A 7500-nucleotide genomic window follows, 5' to 3' on the forward strand; every position below is an offset into this window, starting at 1 on the left:
CGCGCTGACTGGTTAAAAAAAAAACTAAAAGCACCCAAATTCAATGAAAGTAGTGAACTGATCATTTATTTTACTTGTGAAGAGTGTTGCATGGAACCATTCACGTTATTTTTTTTGACAATTTGGTTGAAAGAAACCCAAATTTCGGATATAGAAACATTATGAAAGCAGGAGGGTTAACCAGACGCACCTGTACGGGTCAGAAGTGGCGAAGACCGGGAGCCCAATGCGCACTGCCGGGAGTGCCGACACGAATATCCTTTATCATGCAACGACCGTCTACTACAGCCTGTAGTAGTATGATACTACTACTACAGGCTGTAGTAGTACGATAGATAGCCAGCGTCTAGTACAGCCTGTAGTAGTACGATAGCCAGCGTCTAGTACAGCCTGTAGTAGTACGATAGATAGCCAGCGTCTAGTACAGCCTGTAGTACGATAGATAGCCAGCGTCTAGTACAGCCTGTAGTACGATAGATAGCCAGCGTCTAGTACAGCCTGTAGTAGTACGATAGATAGCCAGCGTACTACTACAGCCTGTAGTAGTACGATAGATAGCCAGCGTACTACTACAGCCTGTAGTAGTACGATAGATAGCCAGCGTCTACTACAGCCTGTAGTAGTACGATAGATAGCCAGCGTACTACTACAGCCTGTAGTAGTATGATAGATAGCCAGTGTACTACTACAGCCTGTAGTAGTATGATAGATAGCCAGTGTACTACTACAGCCTGTAGTGTCCTCGCCTCCGATCGATCCTTGTGTTCTGGTCAACTTAAGGCCGATCAAAGAAGGCGCAGGAATTAATACATCGGAGTCAGATCCATAAAGATATGAGGACTGTGTGCTAATCTCAAGGTACCAAGAATCATCTCAAGGTACCAAGGATCATCTTAAGGTACCAAGGATCATCTCAAGGTACTAATGCTGCATTCCAGACACACTTTTTAGCCCGTAAGTTACGACTTCAAGTCACGACTCACGACTTGGTAATATTCCAGACAAAGTCACAACAAACCCTTCTAGCTAGCGTTAGCTAGCGCTGGCTGATACTAACGATTCCTAGTCTGCGACATATTTTGCACTTCATTTCATAAACATTACCTGTAGTAATGCACAATAATGTGTATTATTTTGATTACAATGTGTGGAATTACTTTACGTTGCCTATTTATGTCTATTTATTTTCTATTTCTCACTGTTCCGTTCCAGGGCACTTTCACAAGTAGAAGGTTGTGAAAACACGAGTTACAGGTTGCCTGGAACGCAGCATTAGGATCATCTCAAGGTACCAAAGATCGTACCATGGTACCTTGGTACCTTGGTACGATCCTTGGTACCTTGGGATGATTCTTGGTACCGTGAGATGGTCCTTGGTACCTTGAGATGGTCCTTGGTACCTTGAGATGGTCTTTGGTACCGTGAGATGGTCCTTGGTACCTTGAGATGATTCTTGGTACCTTGAGATGATTCTTGGTACTGTGAGATGGTCCTTGGTACCTTGAGATGGTCCTTGGTACCATGAGATGGTACCTTGGTACCTTGAGATGGTCCTTGGTACCTTGAGATGATTCTTGGCACCTTGAGATGATTCTTGGTACTGTGAGATGGTCCTTGGTACATTGAGATGGTCCTTGGTACCTTGAGATGGTACCTTGGTACCTTGAGATGGTCCTTGGTACCTTGAGATGGTCCTTGGTATCTTGGTATCTTGAGATGGTCCTTGGTACCTTGAGATGGTACCTTGGTACCTTGAGATGGTCCTTGGTACCTTGAGATGGTACTTTGGTACCTTGAGATGGTCCTTGGTACCTTGAGATGGTCCTTGGTACCTTGAGATGGTACCTGGGTACCTTGAGATGGTCCTTGGTATCTTGAGATGGTCCTTGTGTCAGGGTTTTGGTATTTTGTTCTGTCTTATTGTGGTAGTCTTTTTTTTCTGTTATGTTCTGGTTCCTGTTTTATTTGGTAGTCTGTCTTGTCTCCCTTGTCTTGTCTAGTTTACTTCCTGTCTTTGTTTGCTTCCCGCCTTTTTTGATTGTTCTGCCCCACAATGATTTGTTCCACCTGTTGTATCACCTGTCCCTTGTTAGAGTTCATTACCCTGTGTATTTAGTCTCTCTGTTTCCCCTTGTCTCTTGTCGGATTCTTACGTTCTGTTGCTCGTGATGTTTGCTGTGCGCTATGTGTGTACTTGAGTTCTCTGTCATTATCCCTGTCGTGGATTTCCAAGCTCTATGGATTATTGCTTCCAGTAAGTATTTGCTTGTCCATAAATAAATCTCTGTAAAATGCATCTGGGTCCAAGCCTTGCCTACCTTGCGACAGATCCTGACACCTTGGTACCTTGAGATGGTCCTTGGTACCTTGAGATGGTCCTTTGTACCTTGAGATGGTCCTTGGTACCTTGAGATGGTCCTCGGTACCTTGAGATGGTCCTCGGTACCTTGAGATGATCCTTGGTACCTTGAGATGGTCCTTGGTACCTTGAGATAATTCTTGGTACCTTGAGATGGTCCTTGGTACCTTGAGATGATCCTTGGTACCTTGAGATGGTCATTGGTACCTTGATACGGTAACCAGACTAAAGTATTACAGTTTGTTTTGATTGCTAAACGACTTACTCGTTTACGTACGTACACGTACTCAAACCACAGTCTGCATTACCAACAGTCACCTGAGCTAAACAGTTCACATCACCTGCAAAACTCATTCACAGCAACACAACTCTTAACACACGTCTCAGAACAGGCTCAGTGCAGAGAAACACTATGCACAACCCTCACTGAGATACACACACTGTCACTCAGAACACACTGAGAGGACAAACACTAGCATCAAACACCAATACACAAATTACAAACTTTCTCATATTAACAGTTTAAACAAATTGAGTGACTTTACACTTTTTCTACTCAATAGTATATAGATTGTATAATATACCAATTTCTACGTAAGGTAAACAAGAAGGAAAGAAAATCAGCAGTTTTCTTCAATAGGCCATATAGTATTTTGTCTCTGGTAATTTATGGAATTACTGGGAAAAAATCTAAAGGTACGTAACAGTAACAAAGAATAGTGTGACTAATCCTGCCTCTCTCCAGCATCCTGCTGCAAGTTTTCTTCATCACATTGGATGTCTGCATCATCTCTAAATACTAATGAATGTGGTGTTTCCATTGCTTTCACCTGCATTACTTTCTGAAAAACAGTACGAACACAGTTTTACTATTCTAAAGATAAAGTGTTTTTCACAAACCTCAGACATCTGACCTGGACATGTTGGTATCTTTGTTCTTTTACCTGTTTCTCTCAAACAGTACAGTGTATAATTGTTTCCTTCTTATTTGGTGTTTGTATACAAAAAAAGGCTTTCTGAGATTTCTCTGTATAAATACCATATATGTTCACTAACTAGTCTAAAACAAGACACCTGCTTAGGCTTTCAGCTAAAATTGCAATCAGCAGTGTTTGATAGGCACCAGTCTGAAATCTATTCTGTTCTGAATGTGTGGTTAACAGTTGTGACAGCAGCGTGTTAGCATTTGAACAAAGTGCTGTAGATCTACAGTGTTGTGCAGGTTGTGGTTAAAGTCATGGGATAAGTGTGTAGAGTTTTGTAAACTGTGTTCAAGCAATGAAAAACTAACTAGAGTTTGGTCCACATGAACTGCTGCTGGGCAGACTGTATTTAGAGTTTTGCACATGTGACTCCAGTTGTGCCCACTGTCGTTTAGCAATCGAAAAAAACTGTAAGACTTTTTCACAACTTCTTTATTGAAATATTAAGATTTTTGTAGCCAGTTTACGTAGCACATGATGGAAATGCAACAGCAAGAGTAACCATTTTATAAAACCACACATTTTCATTCAATGCACAATACAGCTTCATTCCCCCAAAACAATACTCTGTCTCTGTTTGTACAGATTGAGACACATTTGTTTTAATTTTTTTTTTAAGTTTACAATGAACTCTGTATTTTATTAATTGTATTATTATTGTCTTCTGAGTTTCTGCTCGTCACCAGACCCAATCACCAACTGTCTTTCTGCTCGTTGTGGTGTCTGCTTGGATTATTGAAATATTCCTTATTTTTTATGTTTGTGTGTGTGTGTGTGTGTGTGTCTGTGTGTGTTTGTGAGTGTGTGCGTTTGTGTATCTGTGAGTGTGTGTGTGTGTGTGTGTCTGTGTGTGTTTGTGTATCTGTGAGTGTGTGTGTTTGTGAGTGTGTGTGTGTATTTTTATATGTAATTAACACTGACTGTTTTTGTTCTTGAAATAATTCTCATTTTTTAAATAAAATATCCTGACTGCCTTTCCTGATTTTTTTATTCAAATATTTTGACTTTGTTTTCTTGAATCACTGATGTTGTGTTTCCGATCGATGATGCGTTTCCTGTCCGGCGCTGAAGAGAAGTGTAATGGTTTGTTGGTGTTTGGGTTCCAGATGTTGTTCAGGCCTGCGTGCCGTGTTTCTGGCAGATGAAGCGCATGCTGATGGAGCAGTGGAGGTCGTTGAGGCGTCCGCTGTGATGCAGTTGAGCGCAGTCTTCATCTCCAGGGCCGAGACCGTGTTCGGTCCAGCTGTCAGGCTGACCGGGCACCCAGCGCCTAAAATACACGGTAACACACAGGGAGAAAAAAGTTATTGTTAAAGGTCCCATGAAATGGTGCTCTTTGGATGCTTTTATATAGACCTTAGTGGTCCCTAATACTGTATCTGAAGTGTCTTTTATATAGGCCTTAGTGGTCCCCTAATACTGTATCTGAAGTCTCTTTTATTTAGACCTTAGTGGTCCCCTAATACTGTATCTGAAGTCTCTTTCCTGAAATTCAGCCTTGGTCCAGAATTACAGCCACTAGAGCCAGTCCCACTATGATCTTTCCTCAGGATGTGCCATTTCTGTGTCTGTAGCTTTAAATGCTATTGAGGAGGAGAGGGGGGGGGGGCAAGGTGGAGGGTGTGGCCTCGACCGCTTGTTTGAAAGCCATGATGTCTCTCTGTTTCTCATGGGTGGGCCAAATTCTCTGGGCGGTCAAAGCAGAGAAAGGGGAGGTAACCTTTCCCCTTATGACATCATAAAGGGAAGATTCCTGATTGGCCCATCTGAGCTTTCATTTTCTCAAAGACAGAGCAGGATACCCAGGGCTCGGTTTACACCTATCACCATTTCTAGCCACTGGGGGACCATAGGCAGGCTGGGGGAACTCAAATTAATGTTAAAAAAACTCATAAAGTGACTTTTTCATGCCATGGGACCTTTAAATCACCTTTGTTAAAGCTGACTCTGTTTTCTACGGACATAAAGTTACACTCAACTCACGATTCAATACGATTGTGATCAAATTTCTTTTTTACAGATTTAGCTGCAGACAAATGACTTTTACAACAATTTTTTTCTCATGAAAATAAATAAATAAATAGAAACAAATCTCTTCAAATGAATAAACTAAGAAGACGTAGTGACATCTGAAGTCAAACAAGGTAAATCCTAAATAGATTACACCCTAGAACGTTACAAAACGCCAAAACCGCAGCAACATTCACTTTTTATCTCAACCGGTTTTAATCTTGACACATTTATATCCATGTTTAACCCGTTCACCGTGCAGCGGTACATCCCCGACTGGTCTGAGTCTGGAGACTTTAAGGTCGAGACACAGACCAGACGGCCGACCGTCGGCAGGAAAGCCAGTCGGACTGATCAGCCTCCCAGAGTTGGTCAAAAAAGTGCCTCAGAACACACCAAAGCGTTCGTCCAATCAGCTGCCGGTTTTAATGTTTTGGGCGACAGAACGGATTAACGCCGCCTGCTGTTACGGAGACGTGTTGTTATTGGAGTTTGAGCTATTGAACTCAGGAAAGAGGTACATCAGGGGTCTCAAACTCAATTTACCTGATGGCCGCTTGAGGCAGAGTGTGGGTCAGGCTGGGCCGCGTCAAGTATTCAACAAAAGTATTCTTTGTTTACTTTCTTAAATAAATTTTGTTGCCTCAATAGACATTTTTTAAGATTGGCGACCCGGTTCTTTCTCTCATCTCCCTGGTATGTTGTATACTCCTCAGCATGTCTAGTGGAGTAATGACGTCTGATGTTATATTCCTTGTACACCGCAACTTTCTCTGTGCGTATGAGACATGTAGAGGTGCTCCTGTGCTCGATAACAAAATATTCCGTCTCCCACTTTCACTGAAATTGCCTGAGCTCGTCGCCAACCTTTCTCTTCACGCCACGTTTTGAGAGAGACGTGACTGGAACTGGGTGACGGCAGATATTTTCCGTCACTCTGGAACACGTTTCAACCAAGTGACTGACGTTGATCCTTCCCCAGCTACTTCACGGTTGGCTAGCTTGACAACCGTTGACAACAAACGCCACAGGAAGCTGTCACGAGACTAGCTATGGCGTGGCAAGCGCGGCACACGCAACGACTCAGCAAAAAGGTGCGTTTCAGAACAACAGAAACTAAACTTTGATGTCAAGTAGGGGGAAGGGGGGGCAACAAAATATCATCCCACGGGCCTCAATTTTTGCGAGTTTGAGACCCCTGAGGTACAGGGTTCCTTTCTGCAAATGTAACAGGTATAAGCACTCATTTGTTCCTCTCGCAGTTAAGCTCATGAATGAGCAGCGATGAACATATGACCATGAATTTTATTAATGTACATTTGTGAGTGAATGCATGTATGGATATGAATGAAGGAATTACTGCATATTTTACAATGGATTGTAAGGATATTTATATTTATAAATGGATAAATTAATGGGGTTTTTTTGGGTTTTTTTACTAGCAGCCTTTAGAAAATGGTAATTTGTAATTTGCACAGCTGTTTGAGTAGCCTAGATGTATCTTTTAACTTTAACGTTAACGTTTTTAACCCTGTCTGATGTGTGTCTCTGTTGGTACTCTTGCAGCAATTTCTCTCTGTGTCCAAAACGAATTTCTCCTCAGGGAGACTAATAAAGAGACTTTGACTTTTGACTTCGTATTACGTCTCACGCACGCGCAGAACGTACGCACAATTCGGCGACGCTTTGGTGTGTTCTGAGGCACATTTTTGACCAACTCAGGGAGGCTGATCAGTCCGACTGGCTTTCCTGCTGACGGTCGGTTGGTGTGTAACGGCCTTTAGGAGACTTTACACACACACAGACACACACCCACCTTCGGTTCATGATGTACGGCGTGTTGTTGACCCACTCCCACTCTCCTTTCTCATCAGTCAGACCCACCCAGTAGAAGGTTCCAGCAGCGTGACGAATCACAAAATCCTGGAGCAGACAGACAGACAGGCAGACAGACAGGCAGGGAGACAGGCAGGCAGAGAGAGAGACAGGTAGACAGACAGACAGGGAGAGAAGCAGACAGACACGCAGGCAGAGAGAGAGACAGACAGACAAGGAAACAGGCAGGGAGACAGACAGAGAGACACACAGACAGACAGAGAGAGAGAGACACAGGCAGACAGACAGGAAGACAGAGAGAGAGAGAGACAG

General features: G+C 42.9%; 1 pseudogene; it reads right to left on the reverse strand.

Moving 5' to 3' along the window:
• Positions 1-3961: 3961 nt before the first annotated feature.
• LOC116065063 overlaps positions 3962-7500 on the reverse strand; it is a 7506-nt pseudogene continuing 3967 nt past the window's right edge.

The sequence above is a fragment of the Sander lucioperca genome, chromosome 17 (genome assembly GCF_008315115.2).
Source record: "Sander lucioperca isolate FBNREF2018 chromosome 17, SLUC_FBN_1.2, whole genome shotgun sequence".
Classification (NCBI taxonomy): Eukaryota; Metazoa; Chordata; class Actinopteri; order Perciformes; family Percidae; genus Sander; species Sander lucioperca.